The following is a 14,742-nucleotide window of genomic DNA, read 5'->3' on the forward strand; positions in this document are numbered from 1 at the left end:
TGACTGAAAAGTGGGGTGTGCGTAATTATTCAGCCCCCTGAGTCAATACTTTGTAGAACCACCTTTTGCTGCAGTTACAGCTCCCAGTCTTTTAGGGTATGTCTCTACCAGCTTTGCACATCTACAGACTGAAATTCTTGCCCATTCTTCTTTGCAAAACAGCTCCAGCTCAGTCAGATTAGATGGACAGAGTTTGTGAACAGCAGTTTTCAGATCTTGCCACAGATTCTCGATTGGATTTAGATCTGGACTTTGACTGGGCCATTCTAACACATGGATATGTTTTGTTTTAAACCATTCCATTGTTGCCCTGGCTTTATGTTTAGGGTCGTTGTCCTGCTGGAAGGTGAACCTCTGCCCCAGTCTCAAGTCTTTTGCAGACTCCAAGAGGTTTCCTTCCAAGATCGCCCTGTATTTGGCTCCATCCATCTTCCCATCAACTCTGACCAGCTTCCCTGTCCCTGTTGAAGAGAAGCACCCCCAGAGCATGATGCTGCCACCACCATATTTGACAGTGGGGATGGTGTGTTCAGAGTGATGTGCAGTGTTAGTTTTCCGCCACACATAGCGTTTTGCATTTTGGCCAAAAAGTTCCATTTTGGTCTCATCTGACCAGAGCACCTTCTTCCACATGTTTGCTGTGTCCCCCACATGGCTTGTGGCAAACTGCAAACGGGACTTCTTATGGTTTTCTGTTAACAATGGCTTTCTTCTTGCCACTCTTCCATAAAGGCCAACGCTGTGCAGTGCACGACTAATAGTTGTCCTATGGACAGATTCCCCCACCTGAGCTGTAGATCTCTGCAGCTCGTCCAGAGTCACCATGGGCCTCTTGGCTGCATTTCTGATCAGCGCTCTCCTTGTTTGGCCTGTGAGTTTAGGTGGACGGCCTTGTCTTGGTAGGTTTACAGTTGTGCCATACTCCTTCCATTTCTGAATGATGGCTTGAACAGTGCTCCGTGGGATGTTCAAGGCTTGGGAAATCTTTTTGTAGCCTAAGCCTGCTTTAAATTTCTCAATAACTTTATCCCTGACCTGTCTGGTGTCTAAATCCAATCGAGAATCTGTGGCAAGATCTGAAAACTGCTGTTCACAAACGCTGTCCATCTAATCTGACTGAGCTGGAGCTGTTTTGCAAAGAAGAATGGGCAAGAATTTCAGGCTCTAGATGTGCAAAGCTGGTAGAGACAAACCCTAAAAGACTGGCAGCTGGAATTGCAGCAAAAGGTGGTTCTACAAAGTATTGACTCAGGGGGCTGAATAATTACGCACACCCCACTTTTCAGTTATTTATTTGTAAAAAATGTTTGGAATCATGTATGATTTTCCTTCCACTTCTCACGTGTACACCACTTTGTATTGGTCTTTCACGTGGAATTCCAATAAAATTGATTCATGTTTGTGGCTGTAATGTGACAAAATGTGGAAAAGTTCAAGGGGGCCGAACACTTTTGCAAGCCACTGTATATATTTATATATACATATACATATATGTATATGTGTACATATATATATATATATCTATAGCATAGCATAGCATCTTTATTTATAACGCACTTTACATCCAACAATGTTGACCAAAGTGCTACAAATATAAAACAGAGAGAAAACAGTTTAAATTACATATAAATATCTTAAAATTAAAAATAATATAATTAATAAGAAAACATATTAAGAGACATCAACAAGTCCTCTGTGCTAAAAGCCAAGGTAAATAAATATGTTTTAAGACGTGATTTAAAAACAGATAAGGATGGTGCCTGTCTAACATGTAAAGGCAACTCATTCCACAATTTTGGTGCTGCCACAGCAAACGCCCGATCCCCTCTGAGCTTACGATTAGTCCTGGGCACACTCAGGAGGAGCTGGTCTGCCGACCTGAGGGACCGGGAAGGTATGTATGGATGAAGAAGCTCAGAGAGGTACAGAGGGGCAGCATTGGACAAACATTTAAAAACAAATAAAAGCAGCTTAAAATGGATCCTAAAATGCACGGGCAGCCAATGAAGTGAATATAAAACTGTGGTGATATGCTCGCATCTACGAGTGCCAGTTAAAAGGCGTCCAGCAGCATTCTGAACTAGCTGCAGTCGAAAAACAGAAGATCGACTCACTCCAAAATAAAGAGAATTACAGTAATCCAGTCGAACGGTTACAAATGCATGGATTACTGTTTCAAATTGCTGTCTCGCAAGAAAGTGCTTAATTTTGGCCAGTTGCCTCAGATGAAAGAAACTAGACCTTACAACCGACCCGATCTGGCTTTCAAGCTTAAGCTCAGGATCCATTTTAAAACCCAGATTAACAATCTCTGGTTTACAGAATGATTTCAGGGATTGCAAATCAACACACGGAACAGCAGTGGAGGCAGGTCTAAACACCATTACTTCAGTTTTAGAATCGTTAAAACAAAGAAAGTTTAGCGCCAACCACGACTTGACGTCCTCCAGACATGTTTGCAAACGATTTACAGACGACCCATCTTTTTTTTTAAGAGGAACATAAATCTGGCAGTCATCTGCATAACAGTGAAAAGAGAGTCCGTGCTTTCTAAGAATTGAGCCCAATGGAAGTAAATAAAGCGAAAACAGGATAGGGCCCAGAATGGAACCCTGTGGTGTCTCCATGAGACAACGGAGCACGGGAGGACTCACAGTTTCCTAAGCGAGCTGAAAAGGTTCGATTTGTTAAGTAAGACCTGAACCATTTCAGAGCCACACCTGTTATACCGACACACTGCTCCAAACGCGAGATTAAAATTTCATGGTCTACAGTGTCAAATGCAGCAGTTAAATCGAGTAAAATAAGAATGACACTTTCACCAGAATCACATGATAAAAATATATCATTAAAAATTCTTAAAAGTGCTCTCTTAAATTTTGTAAAGAGACCTGTAAGTTATCTTTTTTCCGTCTCCGCTCAGCCCTACGACATTCACGCCTCGCAGCACGGGTTTCATCATTCAACCAAGGTTCAAACTTAGTCTTAGGATGCCTGATTTTTAGAGGGGCAACAATATCCAAGACAGTCTGACAAGTGGTATGAAACCAAAAAACTGAGTTCCTCTACGTTTTGGAGTGTCTCAGGAATGGAGAACTGATTATAGTAGGTGGAGAACCGTGCTGCCATGGAAGAATTTAACAAACGAGATGTCTTTGCAGGGACAATCCCCCTGAATTCATTTCTAGATAAAGAGATGTCAAACAGAACCGGCATATGATCAGAGAAAACAGGATCAGAGACTTTCAGATTAAAAACAGGCAATGAGCGCGCTACAACCAGATCGAGAGTGTGGCCACACCTTTGTGTGGGTGCAGACACACATCGAACTAAATTAAAAGAATCAGTAAGATTCAAGAAGTCTTTAACCATGGGCTTATCTGGACAGCACACATGAATATTAAAATCCCCAACAATAAGAAAGGAGTCATATTTTATCGTGACTTCAGTTAGAAATGCAGCAAATTCCTTCATAAAATCCTTACTGTATTTTGGGGCCCCGTATATTATTGTGCACAGTACGGGGAGAGAACAGGCTATTTCAAACAGTAACAGTTCAAAACTGGAAAAATAATTTTAATAATTTGCAATCTCTGAAGATAGTAGCTACTCCTCCACCTCGACCAGATCTGCGTGGGACATTAAAATAGCAGCAGTCTGAAGGCAAAAGTTCTGCAAAGGCGCTGGAATCACCAGCAGTTATCCACGTCTCAGTTAGGCAGAGAAAGTCCAAGTAGTGTGACAAAAAATATTCCTTAAGGATAAAAGTCTTATTCGATACCGATCTGGCGTTTACCAGGCCAAATTTGGCCGGAGTTGAATAGTCACCAGACTTAAAAGCTCGCGCAACATAACGCAGGTTTTGCAGATTCACTCCGCGCTGCCGTGGACAGGGAGGCAGGGAGCGGACGGGCAGGAACAGCTCAGAGCCAGCGAGCGGCACCAGATACATATAGGATGGCTTACGAAGATGCCAGGGAAAAGGGGGGCGACAGGCAACGCAAGGGACAGCATAACCAAACGCCAGACAGGCCTTTAGTTTTACTAACCTCCCACTCCGTTTGCCGCGACGGCGACCTCACTTCCGCGGAGACGGCAAAGGTACACGGAGCAGGTGAGTAGGAACCAACGACAGGAGTGGAGGCGGTATTTTGTGTGCATTTCCCAGTCTACACACCGGCGTATTGGGAGATAGTTGAAGATCGAGTAAAACTTGGCGATCATAGACCAGCAGGGAGTCGACATCATAGCAGAATAAAAACATTAAAACAGAAACTTGGAGGAACAGACGGCAAGCCATACACATCGGCGCCATCTTGACATACATATATATATATATATATATATATATATATATATATATATATATATATATATATATATATATATATAAGTAAATCTACTGTTAATACCTTTATGGTTTCACAAAGGGATAAAAAAGAGGATGCACAAAATTAATGTGATTTACTATTGATTAATGATTTACTATTTGCAAAAGCACATAAAGATACACTCTGTTATAGCACTTTGTATCACTGTAAACATAAGACCTTCGATGTTAAGACATTTTATCCACTCTAACATGTAATGAGAGGTAAGCTCTGGGGACTTCAACCCCTTCAGTCCCACCTTTCTTCACAGTTTATAAAGCTCACATTCACTCCTCCACACATAAAAACTGAAAAGTAGTAGTGTAAATTAGCCATTATACATGTAATGTTTTGCCCATTCAAAGAAAAAGATCCTGACTGCAGGTTTACCCAGCCAGCAGTCAACTGAGCCTGAAGAAGTCACTTGGATGAGTGACAAAACGTTTCTCCCACTGAAAACGCTACATCCAGATGAACAGAATCAACTTTTTGGGATTTACTTCCCTGGATGATTGAGCACGCATCAAGGTGTTGGTTTAGGGTTAGTAAATGGTTAGTGCATATTGATGTTGCTGATGATGTAGTAGCAACTTTGTATTAGGGTAGTTTTTTGTGGTTTTTGTTTTTTAATGTGGTGTTAATGAAGTTGTGTTCAAAGTCAAGTCCTTCTCTCTCCCGTTCTCTCTCTCTATTGTGTTCATTGTGTGGGCGAGCAGTGAGACTTTGGAGAACAAAGGTGAACAGTGGTGCACAGTGGTGTAATGATAAAACGAGGCATAGGTAGGTGAAAATGACCTACTTAAGTGCACATAGAAAAAAAAAGAGGACCTAAAATTGAACCTTGTGGTGCATCACAGCTACAGTGAGCTGATGATATGCTATTTATGTTGACGAAACAGCTTATTTCTAAAATATATGATTCAAAACAGCTGTTGATAAAAATGTTCAGATCTACTGACTCAAATGCTGAGGTTATGTGTAAAATAAAGCAGCCATGCTTCAGTACAGTAACAGCAGCAGTAGATTTACTTTTAGTCTGTTAATTTGTGCTAAACTCTCATTTTCCACTGTGTGGCAAATGGTATTGCAGCAGGTAATGCACATTGTGTACTACAGCAAAGTTTACTAAAATATTAGGATTGGGACGGCGTTATTGGATTTTGGTTTAGTTATTTTTTGTAACCAATATGATTAAGCACCTTGTTTAAAATGATTAATAATAATTATTAATTATTTTCCGCTTCATACTCAAAGGGTAAAAAATGGATGCCTCCACTTAGCATATCTATTGTGCTATCCTGCATTTTCCACATTTCAACCAAAGCTATTCTGCTTGTGTCTAGTATACAGTGGCTTGCAAAAGTATTCGGCCCCCTTGAAGTTTTCCACATTTCGTCACATTACAGCCACAAACATGAATCAATTTTATTGGAATTCCACGTGAAAGACCAATACAAAGTGGTGTACACGTGAGAAGTGGAACGAAAATCATACATGATTCCAAACATTTTTTACAAATAAATAACTGAAAAGTGGGGTGTGTGTAATTATTCAGCCCCCTGAGTCAATATTTTGTAGAACCACCTTTTGCTGCAATTACAGCTGCCAGTCTTTAAGGGTATGTCTCTACCAGCTTTGCACATCTAGAGCCTGAAATCCTTGCCCATTCTTCTTTGCAAAACAGCTCCAGCTCAATCAGTTTAGATGGACAGGGTTGAACAGCAGTTTTCAGATCTTGCCACAGATTCTCGATTGGATTTAGACACCAGACAGGTCAGGGATAAAGTTATTGAGAAATTTAAAGCAGGCTTAGGCTACAAAAAGATTTCCCAAGCCTTGAACATCCCACGGAGCACTGTTCAAGCCATCATTCAGAAATGGAAGGAGTATGGCACAACTGTAAACCTACCAAGACAAGGCCATCCACCTAAACTCACAGGCCGAACAAGGAGAGCGCTGATCAGAAATGCAGCCAAGAGGCCCATGGTGACTCTGGACGAGCTGCAGAGATCTACAGCTCAGGTGGGGGAATCTGTCCATAGGACAACTATTAGTCGTGCACTGCACAAAGTTGGCCTTTATGGAAGAGTGGCAAGAAGAAAGCCGTTGTTAACAGAAAACCATAAGAAGTCCCGTTTGCAGTTTGCCACAAGCCATGTGGGGGACACAGCAAACATGTGGAAGAAGGTGCTCTGGTCAGATGAGACCAAAATGGAACTTTTTGGCCTAAATGCAAAACGCTATGTGTGGCGGAAAACTAACACTGCACATCACTCTGAACACACCATCCCCACTGTCAAATATGGTGGTGGCAGCATCATGCTCTGGGGGTGCTTCTCTTCAGCAGGGACAGGGAAGCTGGTCAGAGTTGATGGGAAGATGGATGGAGCCAAATACAGGGCCATCTTGGAAGAAAACCTCTTGGAGTCTGCAAAAGACTTGAGACTGGGGCGGAGGTTCACCTTCCAGCAGGACAACGACCCTAAACATAAAGCCAGGGCAACAATGGAATGGTTTAAAACAAAACATATCCATGTGTTAGAATGGCCCAGTCAAAGTCCAGATCTAAATCCAATTGAGAATCTGTGGCAAGATCTGAAAACTGCTGTTCACAAACTCTGTCCATCTAATCTGACTGAGCTGGAGCTGTTTTGCAAAGAAGAATGGGCAAGAATTTCAGTCTCTAGATGTGCAAAGCTGGTAGAGACATACCCTAAAAGACTGGCAGCTGTAATTGCAGCAAAAGGTGGTTCTACAAAGTATTGACTCAGGAGGCTGAATAATTACGCACACCCCACTTTTCAGTTATTTATTTGTAAAAAATGTTTGGAATCATGTATGATTTTCGTTCCACTTCTCACGTGTACACCACTTTGTATTGGTCTTTCACGTGGAATTCCAATAAAATTGATTCATGTTTGTGGCTGTAATGTGACAAAATCTGGAAAAGTTCAAGGGGGCCGAATACTTTTGCAAGCCACTGTAGCTTTTGACCCACTTGAACAAAATCCCGTTTTCTGTTTAAGGTAATTTAAATCAAGTTAGATTAAATTAAAATTAATTTTTCATTGACTTCACAATTTAATTTGTACTTAAAAGGAAAAGTGCAACTTTCCAAGTAAAAAAATATATTTCTTTCTGAACAGCAGCTGTACCTCTTTTTATTTTCCGTGTGACAGTTATTTGTCCATAGTTAACATCTTCAGTTCTCATTGCTGAGTAAATTACAGCTGGATCACTTTCTGCAGAACAAAGCAAACGCAAATTACAACAGATGCAACAGCAACAGTGCTGTTTTCAAATTTTACACTACAGATGTGGCAAAACAATTTTAATTTTATTATTTTATTTTTCATTGAATGGACATTAATCATCACTTTTGCTCTCTTCTGCGGGGCGATCGTGGCTCAAGAGTTGGGAGTTTACCTTATAATCGGAAGGTTGCCGGTTCGAGTCTGGGCTTGGACAGTCTCGGTCGTTGTGTCCTTGGGCAAGACACTTCACCCGTTGCCTACTGGTGGTGGTCGGAGGGCCCGGTGGCGCCAGTGTCTGGCAGCCCCCCCTCTGTCAGTGCGCCCCAGGGCGGCTGTGGCTGCAATGTAGCTTGCCATCACCAGTGTGTGAATGGGTGGATGATTGGATGTGTAAAGCACTTTGGGGTCCTTAGGGACTAGTAAAGCGCTATACAAATATAGGCCATTTACCATTTGTGACTAGCAGCAAGTTTTCAGAGTTTTTTCCCACTCCTTTACACATTTGCTGAGAAACATGAAATGATTGCAGAGAACTGGTAGGTGATTGTGCGAAGAAGAACATTCACAACCACAAAAATGCCACCTTCTGTAAGTGCAGTCTGACACACTTCACCGCAGAGCACCAAGCAAACAAGTTCTCACAACATGAAAACTGTCATTGGGCAAATCAGAGCTCTCTGTGGTGAAAAGTCTCATCAGCCTCAGACTACAAGAACAGACTGAATATAACAGGAAGTAGCTGTTGTGGTTTTACATACAGGCCTTTAAGAAGACAAAAGTACCCATTGTCTTACAGTTTTCTCTTTATACACTTCATATAGCCAACACATTCACCCAGATAACAACCATATGGGGGTCAAAACCAGATAGCAGACACATCTGGGCTGCTGGCTGACTCATGGTTCCAAATCATATTTTAAAGTAGAATGGGAGGAAAAACCCCTGTTCTGTGGAACAAGGTCCCAGATTAGATTCACGAGACAGACAACATCTCTACTTTTAAGATTAGATCTGTCATGGTGCCAGATTCAAACTGCCAAGAAAGAACAAAGAGACCTTCTGGTGGTCTTTTTAGACCTTGTCAATGCCTTTGGGTCAGTTCTGCACGAGATCTTGTGGATGGCCTTGAACTATTTCAGCGTACCAAACCACATCACAAGATTGGTCAAGACCTACTTTCAGGATTTACAGTTTTGTGTGACAGCTGAGAACACCACCACAGCCTGGCAGCATCTGGGAATTGGAGTTATAGCAGGCTGCACGATTTCCCCTCTGGTATATATCATGGCAATGGAGTTGGTCATGCAGGCATCTTGGTGGGTAGTGGGAGGTTAGAAACTCAAGAGTGGCCTTTGTGTTCCTCCCATTACAGCCTACATGGATGACATGACCATCATTACAACAACAAAACCATGTACTAGGCAATTGCTACAGAAGCTCCAGGAAAACATAGAATGGGCAAGAATGGAGTTTAAGCCAAGTAAATCTCACAGCATCTCCATCATAAAAGGAAAACTGACAGCTGAGCAATTCTATACCAGTGGAGAACAAATTGTAACAGTCTTAGAGAAGCCCATAAAGAGCCTGGGATGGTGGTATAATGCAGACCTCAAAGACACGTGGCAAGTAGAACAACAAAGGAAGAACTTGGCTAATGACCTCAAGTGGATTAACAACACTGCACTCCCAGGGAAACTGAAGCTCTGGTGCTTCCAGTTTGGGTTGTTACCCAGACTACTGTGGCCTTTGAGGTCTCACTCAATCATGCCAATAGACTAGAGAGGCTAGTGAACTCCTACGTTAAGAAGTGGCTCAAACTTGCGAAATGCCTCAGCAGCATTGGACTCTATAGCGACGGGATACTGTTATTGCCTATCCCTAGTCTGGTTGAGGAGTTTAAATGTGCAAAAGAGAGGCTTGAGATATCACTCACAGGACCCAATAGTGAGAGGCACTGCTCCCACCGTAGCAACGGGGAGGAAGTGGACCCCAGTCACATCTGTGCTACAGGCCAAATCTTCTCTTATGCATCGTGACGTGGTGGGTCACATCCAACAGGGCAGAGGAGGATTTGGTCTTGGAGCAGTAACACCTCGGTGGCAACAGGCATCTGTAACCAAACGTCGGAAAATGGTAGCGGAGGAGGTGCAACAACAGGAGGAAACAGCCAGACATGCCAGAGCCGTAGCGTTGGCCAAGCATGGTTGCTGGATGAATTGGGAAAGTGTGGAAAAGAGGAAACTCTCATGGAGTGAAATCTGGGGAATGGAGTCTAATAGACTAAGTTTCATCATCCGAGTGACAAATGATGTGCTACCTTCCCCAACAAATCTGCAGCTCTGGTTTGGAAAGGACCGATCCTGCCCCCTGTGTACAGACCCAGCCACACTCAAGCATATCTTGGTTTGTTGTAGGACTAGCCTTACTTAGGGCAGATACACATGGAGACACAACCAGGTCCTCAGGTGTCTAGCTGAGAAAGATGAGTGCAAGCCCCTCAACCCCGGACCTGGGCCCGCTGACGGTTGCCAGGGATTGGCAGAAGTGGACTTGGATCAGAGGCTAATTTTTCCCACAGAGATCATAACAACTACTCTGCAACCAGACCTCGTCCTTTGGTCTAACTCCCAAAAAATTGCATACGTCATTGAGCTGATGGTACCTTGGGAGGAAGCAATTGAGGAAACATTTGAGCGCAAAAAGCTGCAGTATGCCAACTATGCAGCTGAGGCAGGGGACAGAGGCTGGAAGATCAAGGTGCGCCCAGTGGAAGTGGGATGCAAGGGCTTTGTTGCCAGTACAACAGCAAAACTGTTTAGAGAGATTGGGATCAGAGGACAGGCACAACAGCAGGCTATAAGAGAATTAGTTAACACTGCTGAGAGGACCAGTCACTGGCTAAAAAGGGCTGACATCACTTGGGCAGCTAAGGCAGTCAGCTGACCACAAGAGAAAAGAAAATATTCTGCTCTTCTTCCCTTTTCTGGGAGGCAGTGGGGAGGTGGAGCGTACAGCCCAATCTGGCGGGGAGGCACCCTCCGGCTCTCCTCTCTGCTCTCTCTTATCTTGTCCCTTTTGTCTTACTTCTACTATTAATTCTCAGTTGCAGTGAATAGATAGGAGAAAAAAAACTGTAGAAAACTAAACAGAAGAAAGAATAAGAGAAATAACAATTTAACTAAACCAGTGACACACACTCCAGGGCCTGATCAACCCTGGCAGGGCCTCCTTGGATGAGGTTGTCTAGCGATAATGTCCGAAACACCCGATGAATCCAAGGTCCACTACTGATGATGTGCGAAAAATGGCAGGTTGGCTTGGGTAAAAGACCGAAAGTTTAGGCACACAACGAAGTGTGCTGATGGTAAAGTTTCTGGGCTGCCTTTCCTCATAACAGCCATCCCTCAAGACTCTTGCCATTTAAAGCAATGCATTATCAGGGACTACAACATCTAGTCCTTTTACTGAATCACAGTAATATTTTCTGTAACAGTGTTTTGTGCCCTTGCTGTAGTATTTCTTGGTTTATTAATAAATTAGTTTCTGTGTCTTGTTTCTGTCTTGGTGTCAAGTCTCAGGTTTTTGTTTCCATCTCCTGACTCTGTGTTTTGTCCCCTGTCTTTGTCTTAGTCTGATTCTCAATTAGTAATTTCTTATCTTATTTTGGTAGTTTCTTGTCCTGTGTACATTGTGTTCAGGTTTGCTTCGTTTGTCTCAGTCTGTTATTAGTCTCAGCGTTGTTCCCACCTGTTGATGTTCCAAGAAGCTTCTTGGACAATGGAGTAAAAGAGCTGAAAATAGTGTTAGATGGTTGGAAACAAATGGGCAAGTGAACATCAGGGAGGCGAAGTCAGTGTGGACAGTCTGAAGCATATATTCAACACAGGAAGTCTCATGAAGAAGCATATGGACCTTGATGTGGTGGATGTGAGATACATGTATTAATTGTGATGATGCTCATATCTTAAATCTTAAATGTTGTTAGTCCCAATATTTGTGTAATTTTTTAAAGATTGATTATTTGTGTAATTTTATTGAAATAAAGAGGGTTTTTTATGCTGAATAATACTGGGAAACCGAGGACTGAGTTCCACTCCTGTATCAACTTCTCGTATTCTTTTTTCTTCACTCAGTAAATATTTCCTAGATCCCCTGCATGTTTTTTAAAATGCTGCTGCTAGGCTGCTTACTGGGTCAAACTGACAGCAAACATGAGACAAAGAAGTGCAGCTGTACCTCTCGTCTTTGATCTGGTTTTCTTGTCTTTGATGATGATTTCTCCATAATAGACGTCTTCTGTTCTCACTGATGAGCAAACTGCAGCTGGAAAAACAAACAACGTCACTGACATAAATGGAATTTTAAATGTTTAAAATTCCATGTTTTTTTAATCATAAACAGGAAATAGAACTGCAGAGGTGTTAGCCTTTGCTAACCACAGATAACAAACACAAAGGCCAGCACACAAAAACAATGCTCAGCAAGCACAGAGTGAGAGTTTACAGACTAAGTGATTAAAATGATCCAGTTTGGACAAAGGAAATAAATTAAGAGAGGGTTCCTTCTTGATATATCAAGATCTCACCTGTTTAAACTGTAGTAAAAGAAGATACGGTTGACTGCTGTCTAGATTCTTTCATCTTTAATAAAATGCTGCTTTACCAGGTGTAACAATTAAGTTTAAAATCCAGGCACCCATGAAAACAAAATTTATTACATTTAACGGAGTTAGAAGTTAGTAGGAAGTTAGCTCGCTAGTTTCCACCGAAACATGATATAGCATGTTCTGACTGAGAGATTTGTGAAAAAAATGAAAACGTACAGCTCTGCTATCACTTCCACCATAAATGAACAAAGAAAACTAAACAGTGGAGACGTTTGTAGGGTTACTGAAGTTGGACTAGCTGGTATATAGTGATGTGCTATGTGATCACTAACGACACAGCTATGTTAGCATAACATTACCACGGTGAAGCTGGAGGATAAACGCTAACTTTTTTTCCACTTGATAAAATCTAACATGAAGGTTCCCGATTGTTAGGGACAAATGCAATCGCATGGTAGGATGCTGTAAACGGACCAAACTTCAGTCAGGAGAACAACTGAGATAATCCATCCAAAATACAAGGTTAGTCATTAATATACTGCAACAACATGGGAATAGAGAAGCTGCAAGAGAATTCAGCATTAATGAATCAATGGTACAGAAGTGGAGGAAGCAAGAAGAATGAGCTGAGTAAAGTTTGACTTATCTGACTGTTTTGTTTCGCTTAATTCTCTTTATAATCTGGTGAGCCTTATGAAAACAGACCCTTTCATCAACAATGTGCCTTATGGTCCGGAAAATACGATACAGAGTCATAGGCAGCTGTAGCTGCTAGCTGTCTGCTAGGCTTTGCCTCAGCTAATTGGAGTCCTTGTACTGGACCTCTCTGCTGTGTTGTGTACTGTTTGACTGTTTTGGAGCTCCAACAGTTTTAATTTCACTTACCAGTTTTAATTAATGTTACTTACAAGGTGCATTTACATTCAGACATCTTCTCATTCTTTTTTTTCTAAATCATTTTTCTGCAAACACTCAAGAATTTTGTGACCACCCAAAAACCCAATATTACCTCTGTTCATCTGCTGTTGATGATGTGATATTTTCACATCTCTCTGCATGTTGTCATCTTCTGCAGGTTCATCGTGAGCTGTTGAATTGATTGCAAATTTAACAGTGAAATATTTTACTGTCAAGAGTGTAAATAGAACTTCATTCTAACAAAAATGAAAAAAATGATGTAATGTGTAAAATGTGAGCTAGTTGTGTAACAATATGATGTAATTGCACAAACATCGCATGTAAAAATATGCACAGAAAATAAAATACATATATAAATGTAAAAAAAATCTGCAGCTTATCAAAACCCAAACTACTCAAATGCAGTCATTTGAGTCTAACCTTCAGGTTTCCTGGGAACACATCGTCTCACCAGCAGAGCCAGTAACACCAGTAGAACCACAAAACAGACTGATCCAACACATGACAACACAGAGAGAACAGGAGGAGAGCCAGGAGGCGAGGTTGGTGTAGAGATAGAGGAGGATGTAGGTAGACGTGTGGATGTAGGTGGAGGTGTGGATGTAGGTGGAGGTGTGGATGTAGGTGGAGGTGTGGATGTAGGTGGAGGTGTGGTGGTGTGTTTGTCTAAAATAAAGCAAACACAGTCATTAAGTTGTCGTCACATTGTGAATGTTGAAAGCTGCAGAAACACAGACAGGTGAGTGTGTCACCTGTGACAGTGATCCAGCTGGATGGAGACTCTCCATGACCGCTGATGTCACACTTGTAGAGGCCTTCATCAGACCTGGAAACATGCTGGATGGTCATGTGACCTGTAGGCTGCTTCCTGATGAGGGAGCCATCTTTATAGAAAGCAGCTGGGAGGTTGGAGGGAGTGGTCTTTGTTTTACAGAGCAGAGTGACGTCATCTCCCTCCATCACAGGGAGGACAGGACTCTGCAGGATCACTGATCCACCTCAACACAGAGACAAACTACAGCATTTCATCCATTTACACACAGCTTCATCAACACTAACTCCACACACTCAGCTTACCAGTGACTGTCAGGTTAACCATGTTACTGATGGGACCCTCTCTGGACTCACACCAGTAAACTCCACTGTCATGAAGCATCATCATGCCGATGTTACAGGAAGAACCAGCAGGTTTCCCCCATGTACTTCCACACTGAGTCCTCTGTTGTTTGCTTGTGTTTCTCCTCAGAGTCCATCCAGCAGAGCTGTCGTCCTCCTCTACAGCTCAGAGACACAAAGTCTCCTTTAAAGAACTGAGAGCTGCTGGGACTCACAGTCAGACGAGCTGTGAGAGTTACAATTAGAATTTTGGTGAAAAGGTGAAGTTTTATATGTGAGCTCCATTGTGAATCATGAACCCAATCAAGTCATATCAGTGAGCATTTCTCAGGTTTAAACTGTGACAGAAGAAGGTTACTGACCTTGGTTTGTTGTGCAGCTCAGCAGTGAGATCAGAACTAAAGAGAAATGACACTCAGGTTGATTTGAGGTGAACATAAAGAACAACTCAACACAAACAGCGCTCTTTTATACTTTG

General features: G+C 42.2%; 1 long non-coding RNA gene across 1 annotated transcript; it reads right to left on the bottom strand.

The window, feature by feature from the left end:
• Positions 1-7,525: 7,525 nt before the first annotated feature.
• Positions 7,526-13,599, bottom strand: LOC109201276 (uncharacterized). The gene is made up of 4 exons (XR_002061306.2): positions 13,569-13,599; positions 13,240-13,317; positions 11,861-11,947; positions 7,526-7,612 (listed from the first exon to the last, which is right to left on the bottom strand). It is a non-coding gene; the product is annotated as an uncharacterized LOC109201276 (long non-coding RNA).
• Positions 13,600-14,742: the final 1,143 nt, after the last annotated feature.

This window comes from Oreochromis niloticus, linkage group LG3 (genome assembly GCF_001858045.2).
Source record: "Oreochromis niloticus isolate F11D_XX linkage group LG3, O_niloticus_UMD_NMBU, whole genome shotgun sequence".
NCBI classification, from domain to species: Eukaryota; Metazoa; Chordata; class Actinopteri; order Cichliformes; family Cichlidae; genus Oreochromis; species Oreochromis niloticus.